The sequence below is a fragment of the Bos indicus genome, chromosome 21, assembly GCF_029378745.1.
Source record: "Bos indicus isolate NIAB-ARS_2022 breed Sahiwal x Tharparkar chromosome 21, NIAB-ARS_B.indTharparkar_mat_pri_1.0, whole genome shotgun sequence".
NCBI lineage: Eukaryota > Metazoa > Chordata > Mammalia > Artiodactyla > Bovidae > Bos > Bos indicus.
The window spans coordinates 35028572-35050988 of NC_091780.1; the positions used below are offsets into that span (position 1 = coordinate 35028572).

Sequence of the window (22417 nt, forward strand, 5' to 3'; positions counted from 1 at the left end):
GATTATACTCAGTAACCTGTGATATACCATAATGGAAAAGGATATAAAAAAGGATATATATGAATAACTGAACCACATTTCTGTACAGCAGAAATTAACACAGCATGTAAATCACCTATATTTCGATAAAAGTAATTTTTTAAATGGGTAGAACATCTGAATAGACATTCTTCCAAAGAAGACATGAAGATGGCCAACAGGTACATAAAAAGGTGCTGAGTGAGGTTTAGTCACTCCGTCATGTCCGATTCTATGCTACCCCATGGACTGCAGCATGCCAGGCCTCCTTGTGCATCACCAACCCTCGGAGTCCACCCAAACCCATGTCCATTGAGTCACTGATGCCATCCAACCATCTCATCCTCTGTCGTCCCCTTCTCATCCTGCCCTCCATCTTTCCCAGCACCAGGGTCTTTTCAAATGAGTCAGCTTTTCACATCAGATGGCCAAAGTACTGGCGTTTCAGCTTCAACCTCAGTCCCCCCAATGAACATCCAGGACTGATCTACTTTAGAATGGACTGGGTGGATCTCATTGCAGTCCAAGGGACTCTCAAGAGTCTTCTCCAACACCACAGTTCAAAAGCATCAATTCTTTGGCACTCAGCCTTCTTTACAGTCCAACTCTCACATCCATACATGACTACTGGAAAAACGGTAGCCTTGACTAGACGGACCTTTGTTGGCAAAGTAATGGCTCTGCTTTTGAATATGCTGTCTAGGTTGGTCATAACTTTCCTTCCAAGGAGTAAGCGTCTTTTAATTTCATAGCTGCAGTCACCATCTGCAGTGATTTTGGAGCCCAGAAAACAAACTCATCCACTGTTTCCACTGTTTCCCCATCAATTTGCCATGAAGTGATGGGACCAGATGCCATGATCTTAGTTTTCTGAATGTTGAGCTTTAAGCCAACTTTTTCACTCTCCTCTTTCACTTTCATCAGGAGGCTCTTTAGTTCTTCCTCACTTTCTGCCATAAGGGTGGTGTCATCTGCATATCTGAGGTTATTGATATTTCTCCCGGCAATCTTGATTCCAGCTTGTGCTTCCAGCCCAGCGTTTCTCATGATGTACTCTGCATATAAGTTATATAAGCAGGGTGACACTATGCAGTCTTGACAAACTCCTTTTCCTATTTGGAACCAGACTCTTGTTCCATGTCCAGTTCTAACTGTTGCTTCCTGACCTGCATATAGGTTTCTCAAGAGGCAGGTCAGGTGCTCTGGTATTCCCATCTCTTTCAGAATTTTCCACAGTTTATTGTGGTCCACACAGTCAAAGGGTTTGGCATATTCAATAAAGCAGAAATAGATGTTTTTCGGGAACTTTCTTCCTTTTTTGATGATCCAGTGCATGTTGGCAATTTGACCTCTGGTTCCTCTGCCTTTTCTAAAACCAGCTTAACATCTGGAAGTTCATGGTTCACGTATTGCTGAAGCCTGGCTTGGAGAATTTTGACCATTACTTTACTAGTGTGTGAGATGAGTGCAATTGTGTGGTAGTTTGAGCATTCTTTGGCATTGCCTTTCTTTGGGATTGGAATAGACCTGACCTTTTCCAGTTCTATGGCCACTGCTGACTTTTCCTAATTTGCTGGAATATTGAGTGCAACTGTTGGGTGCCACGTTAGGCATTACTGACAAAATGGAGGCACGGCCCCCTACCTCCCTCTCCTTGTCCCACAGGCACAGACCCGGGATGAAGGAGTTAGGCCTTGTGATTCTGACTTGTTCTTTCCTTTCTTCGGTTGAATTGGCTGGAAAGAATGTTAAGGTGCTTAGTATTCTTGATAGAAGCATGAGAAAGCACAGAGCCTTCTGCAGTTGTGCCCAGAAAATAATCTATAAAGTAACCATTGACATTTGTTCAAGGATCTTTACAAAGAATGTTACAGGATGAGCACATAGGCCACAGCTTGAGGCCATGGGAAGGATTGTTATCGGAGACCTGTTTGTGAAGGAAATGTTTATGGCAAAGGAAGTTTGTTGAGTTTAGGGTTTAGGAATAGTGGAGAGTGAAAAAGTTGGCTTAAAGCTCAACATTCAGAAAACAAAGATTATGGCATCCGGTCCCATCACTTCATGGGAAATAGATGGGGAAACAGTGGAAACAGTGTCAGGCTTTATTTTTTTGGGCTCTAAAATCACTGCAGATGGTGACTGCAGCCAGGAAATTAAGACGCTTAGTTTTAGAAGAAAATTTATGACAAACCTATATAGCATATTGAAAAGCAGAGACATTACTTTGCCAACAAAGGTCCATCTAGTCAAGGCTATGGTTTTTCCAGTAGTCATCTATGGATGTGAGAGTTGGACTGTGAAGAAGGCTGAGTGCCGAAGAATTGATGCTTTTGAAGTGTGGGGTTGGAGAAGACTCTTGAGAGTCCCTTGGACTGCCAGGACATCCAACCAGTCCATTCTGAAGGAGATCAGCCCTGGGATTTCTTTGAAGGGAATGATGCTGAAGCTGAAACTCCAGTACTTTGGCCACCTCATGCCGAAGAGTTGACTCATTGGTAAAGACCTTGATGCTGGGAGGGATTGGGGGGAAGAGGAGAAGGGGACGACAGAGGATGAGTTGGCTGGATGGCATCACTGCCTCGATGGACGTGATCTGAGTGAACTCTGGCAGTTGGTGATAGACTGGGAGACCTGGCATGCTACAGTTCATGGGGTCGGAAAGAGTTGGACATGACTGAGTGACTGAACTGAACTGAACTGAAGAATAGCTAGAAGCCTTTTTAGGATTTCTGTTTTGTTCCTAATCTTAGGGGAAAAGCTTTCAGCTTTTCACTGATGAATGTGATGTAAGTGGTGGGTCTGTCATGGAAAGTGAAAGTGTTAGTCATTCAGTCATGTCCAACTCTTTGGGACCCCATGGACTGGAGCCCACCGGGCTCCTTTGTTCATGGAATTCCCCAGGCAAGAATACTGGAGTGGTAGCCATTCCCTTCTCCAGAGGATCTTCCTCACCCAGGGATTGAACCTGAGTCTCCTGCATTGCAGGCAGACTTTTAATGTCTGAGCCACAAGGGAAGCCCAATGTGGATCTGTCATAAACAGCCTGTATTTTGCTGAGATATATTTCCTCTGTACCAAGTTTGTTGAGAGTTTTTATCTTGAATGGGCTCAGACAGTAGAACCTGTATTGTGTGGACTGTACCACTGTACAATCATAGTGTCCTGCACTTAGTAGGTGATCTACCAGCATTTGTATTGATAAATGAAAAATGTGCTTTTCAGTCCTACTAAGGACAGGAGCCCTTTCTAACTCAAAAGGCCCCAGCTGCCCAGCAGGGAATCTTGGCCCAGAGACCAGCTATGACTAAAAGGACAGGATGAAAGGTTCTCTTTCAAACTAACCAAACTGATCACTTGGATCACAGACTTGTTTAACCCAGTGAAACTATGAGCTATGCCATATAGGGCCACCCAAGACAGATGGTGGAGACTTCTGACAAAACACGGTCTACTGGAGAAGGGAATGGCAAACCACTTCAGTATTCTTGCCGTGAGAACCCCATGAACAATATGAAAAGGCAAAAAGATATGATACTGAAAGATGAACTCCCCATATTGGTTGGTGACTAATATGCTACTGGAGAAGAGTAGAGAAATAGCTCCAGAAAGAATGAAGAGGTTGAGTCAAAGTGAAAACAATGCCCAGTATGGATGTGACTTGTGATGGAAGTAAGATCTGATGCTATAAAGGACAATATTGCATAGGAACCTGGAATGTTAGGCCCATGAATCAAGGTAACTTGGAAGTGGTCAAACAGGAGATGGCAAGGGTGAACATTGACATTTTAGGAATCAGTGAACTAAAATGGACCAAACAGGCAAATTTAATTCAGATTCCATTAAATCTACTCCTGTGGGCACGAATGCCTTAGAAGAAATGGAGTAGTCCTCATAGTCAACAAAAGAGTCCAAAATGCAGTACTTCAGTTCAATCTCAAAAATGACAGAATGATCTCTGTTTGTGTCCAAGGCAAACCATTAAGTAGCACAGAAATCCAAGTCTATGCCCCAGCCACTACTGCCAAAGAAGGTGAATGGTTCTACGAAGACCTACAAGACCTTCTAGAACTAACACCAAAAAGACATGTCCTTTTTATCATGGGGACAGGAATGCAAAAGTAGGAAGTCAAGAGATACTTGGAGTAACAAGTAAGTTTGACCTTGGAGTACAAAACGAAACAGGTCAAAGGCTAACAGAGCTTTGTCAAGAGAACACAGTGGTCCTAGCAAGCATCCTCTTCCAACAACATAAGAGACGACTCTACACATGGATATCACCAGATGGTCAGTACTGAAATCAGATTGATTATGTTCTTTGTAGCCAAAGATGGAGAAGCTCTATACAGTCAGCAAAAACAAGACCAGGAGCTGACTGTGGCTCAAATCATGAACTGCTTATTGCAAAATTCAGACTTCAGTTGAAGAAAGTAGGGAAAACAGGTCATTCAGGTATGACCTAAATCAAATCTCTTAAGATTTTACAGTGGAAGTGACAAGTAAATTCAAGGGATTAGATATGATAGATAGAATGCCTAAAGAACTATGGATGGAGGTTCATAACGTTGTACAGGAGGTGATGATCAAAACCAACCCCAAGAAGAAGAAATGCAAAAAGGCAAAATGGTTGTCTGAGGAGGCCTTACAAATAGCTGAGGAAAGAAGAGAAGCAAAAGGCAAAGGAGAAAAGGTAAGATACATCCATCTGAGTGCACAGTTCCAAAGAATAGCAAGGAGAGATAAAGCCTTCTGAAGTGATCAATGCAAAGAAATAGAGGAAAACAATAGAATGGGAAGACTACAGATCTCTTCAAGAAAATTAGAGATGCCAATGGGAACATTTCATGCAAAGATGGGAACAATAAAGAACAGAAAAGGCCTAACAGAAGCAGAAGATATTAAGAAGAAGTGGCAAGAATACACAGAAGAACATTACAAAAAAGACCTTAATGACCCAGATAACCATGATGGTGTGATCACTCACCTAGAGACGGACATCCTGGAGTACAAAGACAAGTGTGCCTTCAGTTCAATTCAGTTCGGTTGCTCAGTCGTGTCCAACTCTTTGCGACCCCATGGACTGTAGCACACCAGGCCTCCCTGTCCATCACCAACTCCTGGAGTTTACTCCAACTTATGTCCATTGAGTCGGTGATGCCATCCAACCATCTCATCCTCTGTTGACCCCTTCCCCTCCTGCCTTCAGTCTTTCCCAGCATCAAGGTCTTTTCCAATGAGTCAATTCTTCACATCAGGTGGCCAAAGTATTGGAGTTTCAGCTTCAACATCGTCCATCCAATGAATATTCAGGACTGATTTCCTTTCGGATGGACTGGTTGGATCTCCTTTCATTCCAAGGGACTCTCCTGAGTCTTCTCCAACACCACATTTCAAAAGCATCAATTCTTCGGTGCTCAGCTGTCTTTATAGTCCAATTCTGACATCCATACATGACTACTGGAAAACCAAAGCTTTGACTAGAGAGACCTTTGTTGGCAAAGTAATGTCTCTGCTTTTTTTTTTAATGTCTCTGCTTTTTTAATATGCTATCTAGGTTGGTCATAACTTTTCTTCCAACGAGCAAGCGTCTTTTAATTTCATGGCTACAATCACCATCTGCAGTGATTTTGGAGCCCCAAAAAGAGAGTCTGTCACTGCTTCCATTGCTAAGTTTTTCCCATTCCTAAGTGCGAAACATCACTATGAACAAAGCTAGTGGAGGTGATAGAATTCCAGTTGAGCTATTTCAAATCCTAAAAGATGATGCTGTGACCGTGCTCACTTAATATGTCAGCAAATTTGGACAAGTCACCAGTGGCCACAGGACTGGAAAAGATTAGTTTTCATTCCAATCCCAAAGAAAGGCAATGCCAAAGAATGTTGAAACTGCCCCACAATTGCACTCATGTCACACACTAGCATACTCACTAGCATACCCAGGATGTGTCTTGGTGTCTAGAGGGTGAGGCGGTCCCCAGGTCCCAGATCTTCTGCAAACACACTTCTCCCCAGATCCAAGCAAAGTAGACTGTCATTCTCACCTTAAAGGAAGATTTCTTTGTCTTTGTGTCCCCTATACATAGCTGGATGGTGTTGATGTAATAGTAGTGTAAGTGGGACTCACACATTTGATCCTCCTGCATTGTCAGCTTTACCTCCTGCAGTGAGTTAGGGTAGGTGCCTATGGAGTCCTTTCCCCAGCCACAGCCACACTGCAGGTCTGTCCTGGCTTCATGCAGGCCATGGCCCTGGGCAGGCGGAGCTGCCTCACAGCTGCTGTCTGCTTGGCCTTTCTCTCCAGCTATGGGAAGAGGCAAGAGTCTGGCTCAGCCAGTGGTCCCCAAGCCTGGACAGGGCAGTGACGTTGATCTGTCTCCGCTCTCTCCTGAGCCACAGGGACTCATCAGGCAGCCAGGATGGGAGGGACGAAAGGGCAGGAGATCCTGGGAGGGCAATCTGATCCCAGGAGAGCAGGGTCAGTGGGGAGTTTTCCTTGCCTGCAGTAACATGATGTCGTTGGTGAAATTCTTAGGATTAAAGTCTGGGTGGTGGGTGGCCCTCCCCACCTGGATGACCTGCTGGGTCCTCTCTTGCTGTTTGATGTTGTGGGCCCCCAGGGTGACAATGATTGAGCTGCTCAGAGACCAGAGCAGAGGTGTGGGGATCATGGGGTCACCAGAAATACAGGCCAGGAGCAGTGACAGGCAGCTGACACCAGGGCAGGGAGCAGCTGAAGGGGAGTTCAGGTGACAGATGGGTCCTGGCACTGAGTGACTCTGGGCCCTGTGCTTCTCAGGGACATGAGGGCAGGGGCTTTGGGAGCTTTCTCAGCAATATTGTGAAGTGACTCTGAGTTTGGGTTTTGGCTCTCACTGCACACTCTCATCCGTCTCTGATGCTTTATTTGGCCATTGTGGGTCAAGCCTTCTCAACCCTGTCCCTTGTTCTCACTGCCGACCCACTGACCTCAAAACCTTTCTTGTCCTGTTTCTCAGATTTTAATCACCCTAGTCCTGCTCATCAGATGGCTTGTCTGATGAGCTCTTGTGGTCCTGATTTCCAGGATCCTGGGGTGAAGGAGGGGTACCCTTGGGCTCAGCTCCTGGGGAGAGGACGGATCCCTGTCCAGGCCTCAGGTAGGGTAGGCTGGCTAATGCCCCTCACCTTCCTCTGCAGTGAGCAGCTGTCAGAACAAAGTCCTTTTGTATGAGAACACAGCCACACTTCTTCCAACTCTTTTCACCCAGAAACTGAACAAAGCCATGTAGGGGCAGGAGTGGGGCTTGGCCTCATGGTCCCCAGTGATCTCCTCTGAAAGAAAAGGCTGAAAGATGGGGAGATGGAATAGGCTATGGTTAGAAGGGAGGTTTGGGAAGGTGGCAGTCAAGGTGGTCGACAGTGCCCAATAGACACTAGGGGAGAGTCCCCCAGGTTCTCACTGCGGTGGGATAACCTTTTCTAAACCCCAAACCTCAGTATTGTTCTCCACATCCTGAGTCACACACACATATGGAGGGGCCCAAGAGTGCCTTCCAGAGGGTGAAGCCCAGAAGATCATGGATGGAACCCCCTGATGAGCCCTCATTCTCATGGAGTCTTCTGGACCCCTCTAAACCTCTGCTAACATCCTGATTGGTGCCATTTTCTAACAATCCACCTATGAGATTATGGAGTTGGGTTTTCTAAAATCCACATGTCCTAGGGCATAACGCATCCCAGGATCTCAGTAAGCATCTGTTGACTGGACACCTGAATGGCCTCCAATTAGCTTTTGGCTGAGGATTGGTGGGGATAATACTGGTGGGATTTAAGACCACAGGAATGGGGGAGGACAATGCCAAAGACACGGGGGCAGAAAATGAACTGCTTAGGGTCTGGGGAAGAGTAATGACACCCAGAGAGCTTTGGGTGCTGCCATGTAGCCATTTCTGACCAATCACACCCTGGGCTCCTCTCCTGGGCAAGAGTGAAGGGCGGGGAAACTGACAAGTTTCTCTGGTTCTTAAGCTGGGTCCACTGAGAACTCCCGCGCTGTGGATGGTTTGTCTGAGTTGTCCTTTCCTGGCTGGAGTGAGGAATTTTCCTACTTGTGCTTTGTAGCTTCACATCCTCCAGCAAATGTACAACCCACTTTACCCGTGGTGAGAGAGGCTAAGAGCTAAAAAGCTTTTAGTGAAAGCTTGCTTCCTACCACCCATCCTTGCTGAATGTCTGTGCAGCATCAAACTTGTAGTCTCAGTTGGGATGGGAGCTGGTTCAGAAATTGGAGCTGAGCAGAAGGACCAGGACTTGGAGAGGTTTAGTGAGATGTGCTACCCTGTCAGGAATGGGGACTGTCACTCACATATCCCAGCCCGGCAGGCAGAAGAAAGGCCATCAGGAGCAGGAGTAGCTGCATCTTCCAGAAGATTTGCCCAGGTCAGAGCTGCTGGGGTTTCTTCCTTCCAGACACAAAGCACAGGGGAAGGAAGCAGGGGAGGCTCGGTGCCCCCACAGACCCCCCAGAGCTGTGCTCCCCCCAACCGGGTGTGAGCATGTCACATGTGCCCATGTTCTCTGCTGTGGGGTAGGTGAGAACGACACAGTCACCACCCTTGCACCCCCACCGCTGAGTCACAGAGCAAGAGGAATAGCAAGAAAGTGGAGGCTGTGTTGCAGCCAGGGGAGGAGTTGGGTCCTCAGAGGCCCTCAGTGACTGATTCAGGATGGTCTGCATTTCTCTCCTCTTGGGTCTTCGTTGATTCTGGGGAAAGCATGAAGAATTACCCAAGAGGTGAGGGTCAGGGATTCAGCGACTTGGCTCCTGTACTTGGGAAGCTCAGGGGCTGGAGGAGACCTAGAATCAATGGGCAGAGGACACGTGCGTGAGGACTACAGCGTGGGGCTCTGCTTGGGGCCGAGTGTGAGGCAGAGACTGCACTTGCTCTAGGAGCAGAGAGGCCTGGACTCATGCAAGTGGCCCAAACAGCAACCCCATTTCCTATCTTGCCAGGGTTCCAGCCTCACATTTTTGCAGGATTTAGAATCTCTTGTTTAAATATAAGTATTCTGCAACATAGAGAACCTTTCTTATCTGAAAATTTTGAATGAAAGTCCTGGACTTGATATTCACTGAACCAGAAAAAAAACATCACTGGGTCCTTCAACAATGAGGGACATGATTGGGTTTTGCTGAGGTATCCAGCGCCCCTCAAGCTCACCTGGGGGCTGTCCCACCTGAATCAGGGTGTTTGTGAGTCAGGAGGGGCTTCCTCTCCAGAAATACTGGTGACTGGTGAGTGGTGAAGGGGAAACAGATGCCCATCATCTAATACTTACTGCCCACTAAGTATTCCCTGTCCAGAGGCCAGAGAGCCATATATCTGCTGTCTCTGGGCCAGGCCATCCTAAACATGTGCAGATGACCCCCACACTCTCACCAGTACGAGGACAGAAGAAAGAGGAATGGAAAGGATGGCATTAGGAGCTCTAAACAACCCAATCCCAAGGGAATTGAAGCAAGCGCATCTTATGAATAAATAGAAAAATAGTGGAAGAAAATATGCTTAAGCATTAGTGATGATGATCTGAGATTGTGAAATTCTTAGTAATTTTTATTTTCTGATATATATATATGTTCTGTTTTAGTTGTCTTTCTGTGATGAATATGTTCCATTTATGAGGAATATTGTTTTGATGAATATGTGTTACTTTCTACCCAAAACACATTTTGTGATGGTTGAAGCTCACTCTCCATTCTCATGTTCAGCAAACCACTTCCCCTCAGTGCTCTCTAAGGTGTATGTTTTAAAAGTGATGTTGGTTTTCTCAATATGTACCTGTAGTAAGACCTCAAGATTGATGAAAAATAGAAAAAAAAATATATCCAATAGTCTATCGGTATAGACACCTTTGAAACTTTAGGATACCATGAAACCAAATATTGCTTTACAGTGACTTTCCTTTGGAGATAAATATATTTACACACACACACACACACACACACACACATGCGAGCAATGAAGGTGGGAGCAGCTACCTCAGCCCAAGGTGGAAAAGCTCCCTCAAGGTCACTTGGGGCTGAAGGAGGATGTGCCCTCAGGACACCAGAGGCTGCACAGGGCCCTGGGCCCAGGACTCCAAGACAGGGCTGTGACAGGCACTTGAGCTGAAGTTGGGAATACTGAAGTGAAGTAAAGTCGCTCAGTCATTTCTGACTCTTTGCGACCCCATGGACAGTAGCCTACCAGGGTCCGTTGTCCATGGGATTTTCCAGGCAAGAATACTGGAGTAGGGTACCATTTCCTTCTCCAGGGGATCTTCCCGACCCAGGGATTGAACCCGGGTCTCCTGTATTGCAGACAGACGCTTTACCGTCTGAGCCACCAGGGAATACTGAAGGCCTCCTGAAACTTTCTCAGGCTTCTGACCTCTGCCTGCTCTGATGCAGGGAGGGAACACTCATGGGGTGAACCACACCTTTGTAAACCTCCCCCATTTCTGCTAGGGTGGACAAGTGCCCCCTCAACCCCAGAGTTTCTCAGGGGATCCCCTTTCCAAATCTGGATTCTCTTTTGTTGCCCCCTGGGCACTGGGATGTGGGGGAGGGGAGTAGGTGTGGACGAGGAGGAGGGCGTATGGATGACACACAAGGGTGGGAATCGAGAGACACCTATACTCCTGAGGAGGGGTCTCCCTTCTCTGATGGAGCTCACGGGCAGCCTGAGGGGGAGCTGGCACTGGGGACATGTGGCTGGAGGGAGCTGGCTATTGGTACAGTAGAAGTTTTATTCCAGAGATGGAAGGTGGGGGTGAGAGGGGTGGTGTATGTGCCGGAGGGGGAAGCTGGTGACAGATCAGAAATGTGAACAGATGTTTCCCTGGCAGAGTAGGTGCCTAATGAGTATGTGAATAAAGGAGGAATCAGTGATTTCTGCTCAAAAGATAAAACTTTATTAAGTTCCAGGCAGCCCTCCTCCACCCAACACCTCTACCCCAGGGAAGATGGACAGATCAATCCTGGGGGACCTCAGTCTGGTCCCTGCAGTCTGTACATTTTCATTGTTTCTTTGATCCATTGCTGAAACCTTGAGATTCTGGTGTAGACATCTGGAGGTGTATCTTGTCCATAGGACACAATGCCCTGGGCCACACCATTACATACGAGGGGGCCCCCAGAGTCACCCTGGGGGCAGAGAGAGCAAGGGCTGAGCTCACCTTCTTCAGGTCTGGTCTCCCTGCGACCCTGGGGTGTTGGTCTCTGTTAGGGGCCCTGGCTGATATCAGGGCTTTGTTGGTCCTGATGTTTCAATCTGGCCCTGACAATCCCCCTGCAGGAAGCCTCCTGCAGGAAGCCTCCACCCATATGTGACTGTGGGGCAGTGTTCACCCCCCAGGGACACGGGACAGAGACCAGATAGGAGGACAGGCTGGGGACGAGGCTCATTCCCACTGCTCCCCATCCCCACAGCTTGGCTGTGCCCAGGGCTTTGCATGCATAAAGGTGTGTTACTCACATTCATAGCCTTCTTCCTCATCCTTGGGTTCCCCACACATATCTGGGTGTCGGTGTTGTAAACTTCATAGCGAGATTTGCATTTCTCATCCCTTTGGACTTCAAGCTCTACCTCCTGCAGTTTGTTTGCGGTGGAGCCATTCACACGGAGGAGTCCCCAGCCAACCGCACTGCACAGCATCCCTGGGTTCACCATATCTGAGCTGCTGGGCAGGCTGATGGTGCTCTCAGCAGCGGTCACTTTGGCCCTTCTCTTCAGCTGAAGGCAGAGGAAAGGCATTCTCACCTACTGATGGCCCACAGAAACTGCAGGACATTTGTGGAGTTGCCTTCCACCAGCCCTGGGACCACAGAAGGGGACGTATAGAAGGAAGGTCAGGGATGAGTCATGGGGGATGCAGAACCCTGGGAGGAAAGTGTCCCAGAACCAGTGCAGCCGCGTGTCCCACCTGCAGTAACATGAGGTCGTTGGCATACGTCTCACTATTATAGCCTGGGTAGGGATGGCTCTTCTTAGCCGGATGACCTGCTGGGTCCTCTCCTTCTTCTTGATGTTGTGGGCCCCCAGTGTGACCTTAATTGATCTGCATACATAGCAGAGAGGGAAGGGGAGTCACAGGAAATACAGACCAGGAGCCTGAAGGACAGAGCACTGCTGGGAACAGGGCAGGTCTGGGGAGAGAATTCTAGACAATGGACCCTGGGTCTGGGCTTCTCTGTGCTGCCTGCTTCTGGCAGCCTGGGCAGGGTGGTAGTTCCTGGAGTCCACGGAGGGTGTTCAATCCTGCACAGGCTTGGCTGTCTCTAAGGAAAACGTGAACTTCTCACATTTGCACTCTGGACTCCAGGTACAACCTTGGCTTCCTTCTGTCTCAGGTTTGATCAGTTCCTTCTTTCTATGCATCACTGGCATTGACCTGTCCATCTCTCCCCAAGGCTCACCTGTCCTCCGAAGAACTTCCTGTGTTGCTGGTAGCCAAGATCAGCAGCCCCTGAGAAGAGGGTTCCCTGGGAGGGCTCAACAGAGGTTTGGGGGCCCGGCACTGCTCCTCACCTTTCCAGGCAGTGAGCCGCTGTCAGCACGAAGTCCTCATGCATGAGGAAACCCCCATAGCTGTAACGTTTCCCTGAAGTCTTGAACTGAAGAAACACCATGTAGGGACGGGAGTGAGGCTTGGCCTCTTGGTCCTCGATGATTTTCCCTGAAAGAAAGATTCCAGCCTGCCCGCTGTGCTCATGGAGCCAAAGGCTAGAGAGGGGAGATGGGCCCAGATTTGTTGGGCTTTGAGGGAATTTGACCTGAATTCAGAAATTTCCTTACATGGACCAGGGCCAGGGCATGCATGAGTGTAGCATCTGGGCAGGTCTGTCCATGTGGAGTGGGTCTGGGCCTCTGAGGGTGGGACCGTCACTCACCTGCCTCCCCAGTGGGGAACAGAGGAAGGGCCGCCAGGAGCAGGGACAGGACCATCTCTCTAGGAAGGCTGATCAGATTCTGAATAGCTGCTGCTTCTGTCTGGTCTTTTAATCCTAAGTGTCTGCTCTGGTGTGGTTTTTACCACCTGAGACTTTTCTGAAAGCCTTACACCTCTGTCTGATCAGGTCTTGGGGTCTGAGTGGAGTACGTACTTAGTGGTCACCACAGAGGCACCCATAAGCTCTTGGTTTAGTGCCATTACTCGGCAGAAAACAAGAAAATCGCTACAAGTAGGAGTAGTGAGAGGTCGTATCAGCAAGTACCAGATCTTTGAGACCCAACATCCTGGCACTCATGATGAAAGATTCAAGAATGTCTTCATTTCTGTGGTTCTCTTTAGATCACCAGGGTCATTATTTATTTATTTAACAATTTTATTTCATTTTTAAGTGGAGGAAAATTGCTTTACAATATTGTGATGGTTTCTGCCATATGTCATAATGAATCAGCCATAGGTATAAATGTCCCCTCCCCCTTAAACCGCCTTCCCACCTCCCTCTCCATCCCACCTCCGTAGGTTGTCATAGAGCACTGGCTTTGGGTTACCTGCATCTTGCAGCAAATTCCCACTGGCTATTTATTTTATCTTTACAAAAGGTAATATATATGTTTCAATACTACACCCTCAAGTCTTCCCACATTCTCCCTCCATCACTGTGACCGTAAGTCTGCTCTTTATGTCTGTATCTCCTTTGCTGCCCTGCAAATAGGATCATCAGTACCATCTTTCTATTACATAGAAAGAGTTCATACATATGCATTAATATACTATATGTGTCTTCCTCTTTCTGACTTATTTCACTCCATACAATAGGTTCTAGGTTCATCCACCTCATTTGAATGGATTCAAATGCATTCCTTTTTATAGCTGCATAACATTCCATTGTGTATATGTACCATAGTTTCTTTATCCGTTCATCTGTTGATCTAGGTTGCAACATCTAGGTTGCTTCCAAGTCCCATCAATTGCAAGTAGTGCTGCACTGAACACTGGGGTATATACACCTTTTTCAATTATGGTTTTCTTAGGGTATATGCCCAGGACTGAGGTGCTGCGTCATATGATAATTTTGTTCCTAGGAGAAGGCAATGGCACCCCACTCCAGTACCGTTGCCCGGAAAATCCCATGGGTGGAGAAGCCTGGTAGGCTGCAGTCCATGGGGTTGCTAAGAGTCAGACACGACTGAGCGACTTCACTTTCACTTTCCACTTTCATGCATTGGAGAAGGAAATGGCAACCCACTCCAGTGTTCTTGCCTGGAGAATCCCAGGGACGGAGAAGCCTGGTAGGCTACAGTCCATGGGGTCGCTAAGAGTCAGACACGACTGAGCGACTTCACTTTCACTTTCCACTTTCATGCATTGGAGAAGGAAATGGCAACCCACTCCAGTGTTCTTGCCTGGAGAATCCCAGGGACGGAGAAGCCTGGTAGGCTGCAGTCCATGGGGTTGCACAGAGTCGGACATGACTAAAGTGACTTAGCAGCAGCAGCAGCAGTTCTTTAAGGAGTCTGCATACTGTTTTACCTAGTGACTGTATCAATTTGCATTCCTACCCAGAGTGCAAGAGGGTTCTCTCTTCTCCACAGCCTCTCCAGCATTTATTGTTTGTAGACTTTTTGATGATGGCCATTCTGACTGGGATGAGATGATACCTTATTGTAGTTTTGATTTGCATTTCTCTAATAATGGGCAATGCTGAGCATCTTTTCGTGTATTTAATAGCCATCTGTATGTCTTCTTTGGGGAAATGTCTGTTTAGTTCTTCTACCCTCTTTTCAATTGGATTGTTTATTTTTCTGATATTGAGCTGCATGAGCTGCTTGTGTATATTGGAGATTAATCCTCTGTCAGTTGTTTCATTTGCTATTATTTTCTTCCATTCTGAGGGCTGTCTTTTCATCTTGCTTGTAGTTTCTTTCATTGTGCAAAAGAATTTACACCAGGGTATTGTAGATTGAGGTCCCTTTGTGTGTGAGACTGTGGGAAGCATTGGAGATAAGATTTCTTGCTTCTGGTTGAAGAGACAAAACTATCATGATCAGACAAGGATGGTGAGATTCATGGTGTGGGATGGACAGAATGGTGTGAGAGTGATGCTGAAGAGGGCTTATTGCCATTACTAAAGAACTGAGTAGTTTAAAAAAGAACAGCAATGTTACTGTTACCCAAGAATCTGCATTTGGTCAGGGTGCAATGTGGATAGCACCCCTCTGCTCCCTTGGTATCAGGGAGGCTTCAAGCCTGGAGGCTGAATCTCTTGAAGGCTCACTCACATATGCTGAGTGGATGGTGCTGGCTGCTCACTGGGCATGTTGGCTTCTTGCCATGAAGGTCCCTCAAGCAGTCTTCATTTGTGGGATTGTTAGTCTCCCTCACAATATGGGCTTGCTTTGCCCCCAGATGAGCATCTGCTAAGAAATGAGCCAGGCACAGGCTGTGTTCATTACCTAGACTTTGATGTCATAAGGCATCTGTTCTACCATATTCCACTCCTTGAGGCAATCAAGAGCTCCTACCAGTTAAAAATAGAAGGGCCCTAGACGTCACCCCCATCAGGAGTGTTGCAGTCAGGGAAGAAGAGCCTGTGGGAAGGGAATCCCACATGAAGTGAGAAAGGATGCCAGGGAGGCAAAGCAGAATTCCCCCACCACTACCCAGAAAATGGCATTCTGATATCCCTGTACCATTTGCAAACCAAATCACCCTGGTCATGTCCTCATAATGGAAAAGGTGAAGAGAGTCATGGAGTTGAAAATATTGTAGGTCCTAAACATCTTGATTCACACCTCCTGCCCACCCCCCCAACAAAAGCAACAACATGTTAAAGAAACAAAGCCCACTGCCAATAAGGATTCTGGCAGGAGAGCCACAGCACACCAGGGTGGGGTGTCCACGCCAAGCCTGTGTGGAGTGAGAATGTGCTCACGCCAGGCCTCTCTCCTGAGTGCACACACTTCTCACCCTACTCTGCAGTGGGCAGCCTGGATCAGGTAACCAGAATACATGTGTGGTGCAGAGTGGATGCCCCACTGGGGTGAAGAGGGTGTTCACACAAGGGACGGGCTACAAGTTGGTTTCTGATCAAGGGGAATTTATAGGCCATCATGGGTTTGGGGGCAGTCTGGTAGGATATGTCAGAGCAGGACAAATATGGTGAAATGGCTGTTGGTACCAAGGGGCTGGCTGGTGTGGATCACCAGAGCCTAGCTGGGGGCAGCAGGGTCTTGCACTTGTGGAAGAGGGGTGAGAGATATGTTGTATGAATCTCTTTGTAGACTAATCAGATAAGTCAGCACATTAAAGGTGATGAGCCAGGTTTCTCTGTGTCTGAGGATTAGATGATGACATCGATGTTAATTTCCTGGGTTTGATGGTTTGAATGTGGTTCTGTAAGAATGTCCTTGTTTTAGGAATTACACTCTAAAGTATTTGAAAAGCAATGAAGTATCATGTCGGTAACTTTACTTGCAAATGGTTCTGGAAAACAAAAGTTTTTGTATTGCAATTGCAGCTTTTCTATAAGCTTGAGATTGGTTCAGAATTGAAATCTGTACAGAGACTGCCCTGGTGGTCCAGTGGATAAGAATCCACCTGCCAATCTTCCTGGTCCAGGAAGATTGCACATGCTGCTGAGCAACTAAAGCTGTGCACCCTGTGCTCTGCAACGAGAAGCCACCTCGGCGAGAAGCCCACGCACCACAGCTAGAGTAGCGCCCTCTCTGGGCAAGTCGAGGGAGCCCATACGCAGCGACAGAACCCATCACAGCCAAAAATCAAAAAAATAAAAAAACTGGAAACGTGTACCTTTCGCCTAAACAAATGATAACCAGCTTGAAGATCACTGAAAAGAAAATCTGTACAGTAGCAACAGAGGAAGACACGACGCTTAGGAAAAATTTAACCAGAGTTGTAAAAAACGTATCTGTGCAAGACGATAAAGTACTTCTGAAAAACAAAACAAATGTTAAAGTACTTCTGAAAAACACAGACTTAGAAACATCAAGGTGTTCTTAGTTCTTGGATCGGATGGATCTACACCAAAAAAAGGTTCTGATTCTCCCAAAGATAATACATAAGTATGATATAAAATAAGATAATGTGATTTTAAAAATCAATCTAATTTTTCTCTTGATGTTATACAAGTCCTAGACAATCTCTGAAATTTCTGAGAAAAATCAGTATGAAAGAATCACTAGGGAAATTATGCCACCAAGAAAAAGGAATAGTGTGGGAGACAGCCTATGGGAGTTTAAAAACTTTCTGGAAGACAGTGTGGAGCTGAATGATGAACAGACAGAGACTAGTGAAACAGAATGAAAGATCTCAGGAACGTTCACAAGCATCTATGGAAATGTAGTTTCTAATAAGGTAGCATTTCGAATCATGAGGGGAGAAATGGACTTTTAACAAAGATTTTTGAACAAGTCATTTGTTAAGAGGTTAAGTTAGAGTAACACTTCATAGAAACCACCAGAATAAAGTTTGAATAGATATTTGTATTTTCAAATATACAGCATAAAACCATACATGCGCTGGAAATAAGCACAAGGAAATTCCTTCATATGAGAGTGGGAAAAGCCTTTCTGGTAATGACTAGAAATCCAGAAACATTCTAAGAAAGGCTGATAAATAAATTATTATTTGAAAAAGTAATTTTTAATGTTTCTATATCAAAAATGAGTACAAGCATATTTGATTTACAGGCAGCAAACTTGTGAAAAATTATTGCAACGTATGTCACAATCTTGGAAGACGGAATGAAGCAGAGCAAAGACTAATAGAGTTTTGCCAAGAAAATGCACTGGTCATAACAAACACCCTCTTCCAACAACACAAGATAAGACTCTATACATGGACATCACCAGATGGTCAACACCGAAATCAGATTGATTATATTCTTTGCAGCCGAAGATGGAGAAGCTCTATACAGTCAGCAAAAACAAGACCAGGAGCTGACTGTGGCTCAGACCATGAACTCCTTATTGCCAAATTCAGACTGAAATTGAAGAAAGTAGGGAAAACCACTAGACCATTCAGGTATGACCTAAATCAAATCCCTTATGATTATACAGTGGAAGTGAGAAATACATTTAAGGGCCTAGATCTGATAGATAGACTGCCTGATGAACTATGGAATGAGGTTCGTGACATTGTACAGGAGACAGGGATCAAGACCATCCCCATAGAAAAGAAATGCAAAAAAGCAAAATGGCTGTCTGCGGAGGCCTTACAAATAGCTGTGAAAAGAAGAGAAGTGAAAAGCAAAGGAGAAGAGGAAAGATATAAACATCTGAATGCAGAGTTCCAAAGAATAGCAAGAAGAGATAAGAAAGCCTTCTTCAGCAATCAATGCAAAGAAATAGAGGAAAACAACAGAATGGGAAAGACTAGGGATCTCTTCAAGAAAATCAGAGATACCAAGGGAACATTTCATGCAAAGATGAGCTCGATAAAGGACAGAAATGGTATGGACCTAACAGAAGCAGAAGATATAAAGAAGAGATGGCAAGAATACACAGAAGAACTGTACAAAAAAGATCTTCATGACCCAGATAATCACGATGGTGTGATCACTGACCTAGAGCCAGACATCCTGGAATGTGAAGTCAAGTGGGCCTTAGAAAGCATCACTACGAACAAAGCTAGTGGAGATGATGGAATTCCAGTTGAGCTATTCCAAATCCTGAAAGATGATGCTGTGAAAGTGCTGCCCTCAATATGCCAGCAAATTTGGAAAACTCAGCAGTGGCCACAGGACTGAAAAGGTCAGTTTTCATTCCAATCCCAAAGAAAGGCAATGCCCAAGAATGCTCAAACTACCACACAATTGCACTCATCTCACACGCTAGTAAAGTAACGCTCAAAATTCTCCAAGCCAGGCTTCAGCAATATGTGAACTGTGAACTTCCAGATGTTCAAGCTGGTTTTAGAAAAGGCAGAGGAACCAGAGATCAAATTGCCAACATCCGCTGGATCATAGAAAAAGCAAGAGAGTTCCAGAAGAACATCTATTTCTGCTTTATTGACTATGCCAAAGCCTTTGACTGTGTGGATCACAATAAACTGTGGAAAATTCTGAAAAAGATGGGAATACCAGACCACCTGATCTGCCTCTTGAGAAATTTGTATGCCGGTCAGGAAGCAACAGTTAGAACTGGACATGGAACAACAGACTGGTTCCAAATAGGAAAAGGAGTTCGTCAAGGCTGTATATTGTCACCCTGTTTATTTAACTTATATGCAGAGTACATCATGAGAAACACTGGACTGGAAGAAACACAAGCTGGAATCAAGATTGCTGGGAGAAATATCAATAACCTCAGATACGCAGATGACACCACCCTTATGGCAGAAAGGAAGAGGAACTAAAAAGCCTCTTGATGAAAGTGAAAGAGGAGAGTGAAAAAGTTGGCTTAAAGCTCAACACTCAGAAAATGAAGATCATGCCATCCAGTCCAACCACTTCATGGGAAATAGATGGGGAAACAGTGGAAACAGTGTCAGACTTTATTTTTCTGGGCTCCAAAATCACTACAGATGGTGACTGCAGCCATGAAATTAAAAGACGCTTACTCCTTGGAAGGAAAGTTATGACCAACCTAGATAGCATATTCAAAAGCAGAGACATTACTTTGCCAACAAAGGTTCGTGTAGTCAAGGCTATGGTTTTTCCTGTGGTCATGTATGGATGTGAGAGTTGGACTGTGAAGAAGGCTGAGTGCCGAAGACTTGATGCTTTTGAACTGTGGTGTTGGAGAAGAGTCTTGAGAGTCCCTTGGACTGCAAGGAGATCCAACCAGTCCATTCTGAAGGAGATCAGCCCTGGGATTTCTTTGGAAGGAATGATGCTGAAGCTGAAACTCCAGTACTTTGGCCACCTCATGCGAAGAGTTGACTCATTGGAAAAGACTCTGATGCTGGGAGGGATTGAGGGGAAGAGGAGAAGGGGATGACAGAGGATGAGACGGCTGGATGGCATCACTGAGTCGATGGACGTGAGTCTGAGTGAACTCCGGGAGTTGGTGATGGACAGGGAGGCCTGGCATGCTGCGATTCATGGGGTCGCAAAGAGTCGGACACGACTGAGCAACTGATCTGATCTGATCTATTATAATGTACAGAGATCTGTAATCCAGAAGAAATAGACCAAAAACTTGATAGAATGGGCAAAAGATCTGAAAGTTCACAGTAAAACATATATAAAAACTAATTAAGAGTCTCAACTTCACTGTTGCTAAGCTAAATAGAAATAAGGAAAAAAGAAAATAATTATTCTACTCTATGTTATCTCACAGATGGCCAAAAATTCTACAGTTAAACAGCATTTACCATGGATAATGCTTTTTTTTTTCCTCTCTTTTTTTATTTTTTTTTTAATTTTTATTTAATTAGTATACATGTGTTCCCCATCCTGAACCCTCCACGATGCTGGATGCTTGGGGCTGGCTGGTGCACTGGGACGACCCAGAGGGATGGTATGGGGAGGGAGGAGGGAGGAGGGTTCAGGATGGGGATAATGCTTTTTTTTAAAAAAATTGGGGTTACATCTTTTTTGTTGCCCCATAAGTTTATCTTCCATCCTTATATTCAAGATGTTTCTCCTGTAAACTACACAAAATTGGATCTTACATTTTTGATCTGGACTGACAGTCTCTGCTATTTGGAGTATTTAATCTACTAAAATTTAATGCCACTGCTGCTAAGATGAGATTGAAGAACATTGCATTACTATTTGATTTCTATTAATGTGATTTAATTACACTAATAATTAATTAAAATTATAGTCATTATATAAAAAATTGATAATAAAAACAAGAGAAGCAAAAGGCAAAGGATAAAATGAAAGATATACTTATCTGAATGCAGAGTTCCAAAGAATAGAAAGGAGGTAAAAAAAAGAAAACCTTTCTAAGTGCACAACGCAAAGAAATAGAGGAAAACAATAGGATGGGAAAGACTAGAGATCTTTCCAAGAAAATTAGAGATACCAAGGGAACATTTCAAGCAAAGATGAACCCAATAAAGGACAGAAATGGTATCAACCTAACAGAAGCAGAAAATATTGAGAAGAGGTGGCAAGAATACACAGAAGAACTTTACAAAGAAGATCTTCATGACCCAGATAACCATGATGATGTGATCAATCACCTAGAGCCAGATATCCTAGGAGTGTGAAGTCAATTGGGCCTTAGGAAGCATCACCACGAACAAAGCTAGTGGAGGTGATGGAATTCCAGTTGAGCTATTTCAAATCATAAAAGATGATGCTGTGAAAGTGCTGCACTCAATATGCCAGCAAATTTGGAAAACTCAGCAGTGGCCACAGGACTGAAAAGGTCAGTTTTCATTTCAATCCCAAAGAAGGGCAATGTCAAAGAATGTTCAAACTATCGCACAATTGCACTCATCTCACACGCTAGTAAAGTAATGCTCAAAATTCTCCAAGCCAGGCTTCAACAGTACATGAGCTGAGAACTTCCAGATGTGCAAGCTATATTTAGAAAAAGGTAGAGGAACCAGAGATCAAATTGCCAATATCTGTTGGATCATAGAAAAAGCAAGATAATTCCAGAAAAACATCTACTTCTGCTTCATTAACTATGCTAAAGCCTTCGACTGTGTGGCTCACAACAAAGTGGAAAATTCTTAAAGAGATGGGAATACCAGACTACCTTACCTGCCTCCCGAAAAACCTGTATGCAAGTCAAGAAGCAACAGTTAGACTGAACATGGAACACAGTTGAAAATTGGGAAAGGAGTACATCAAGGCTGTGTACTGTCACCCTGCTTATTTAACTTATATGCAGAGTACCTCATGAGAAACGCTGGACTGGAAGAAGCACAAGCTGGAATCAAGATTGCTGGGAGAAATATCAATAACCTCAGATATGCAGATGACACCACCCTTATGGCAGAAAGTGAAGAGGAACTAAAAAGCCTCTTGATGAAAGTGAAAGAGGAGAGTGAAAAAGTTGGCTTAAAGCTCAACATTCAGAAAACGAAGATCATGGCATCTGGTCCCATCACTTCATGGGAAATAGATGGGGAAACAGTGGAATCAGGGTGAGACTTTATTTTGGGGAGCTCCAAAATCACTGCAGATGGTGATTCCTTGGAAGGAAAGTTATGACCAACCTAGATAACATATTCAAAAGTGGAGACGTTACTTTGCCAACAAAGGTCCACCTAGTCAAGGCTATGGTTTTTCCAGCAGTCATGTATGGATGTGAGAGTTGGACTGTGAAGAAGGCTGAGTGCCAAAGAATTTATGCTTTTGAACTGTGGTGTTGGAGAAGACTCTTGAGAGTCTCTTGGACTGCAAGGAGATCCAACCAGTCCATCCTAAAGGAGATCAGTCCTGGGTGTTCATTGGAAGGACTGATGCTGAAGCTAAAACTCCAAAACTTTGGCCACCTCATGCGAAGAG

At 45.3% G+C, this 22417-nt stretch overlaps 2 pseudogenes; both read right to left on the bottom strand.

The window, feature by feature from the left end:
- Window positions 1–4572: 4572 nt before the first annotated feature.
- LOC139178323 (granzyme H-like) lies at window positions 4573–8527 on the bottom strand (annotated as a pseudogene).
- A 2496-nt stretch (window positions 8528–11023) lies between these two features.
- On the bottom strand, window positions 11024–12980 carry LOC109575204 (mast cell protease 3-like; annotated as a pseudogene).
- Window positions 12981–22417: the final 9437 nt, after the last annotated feature.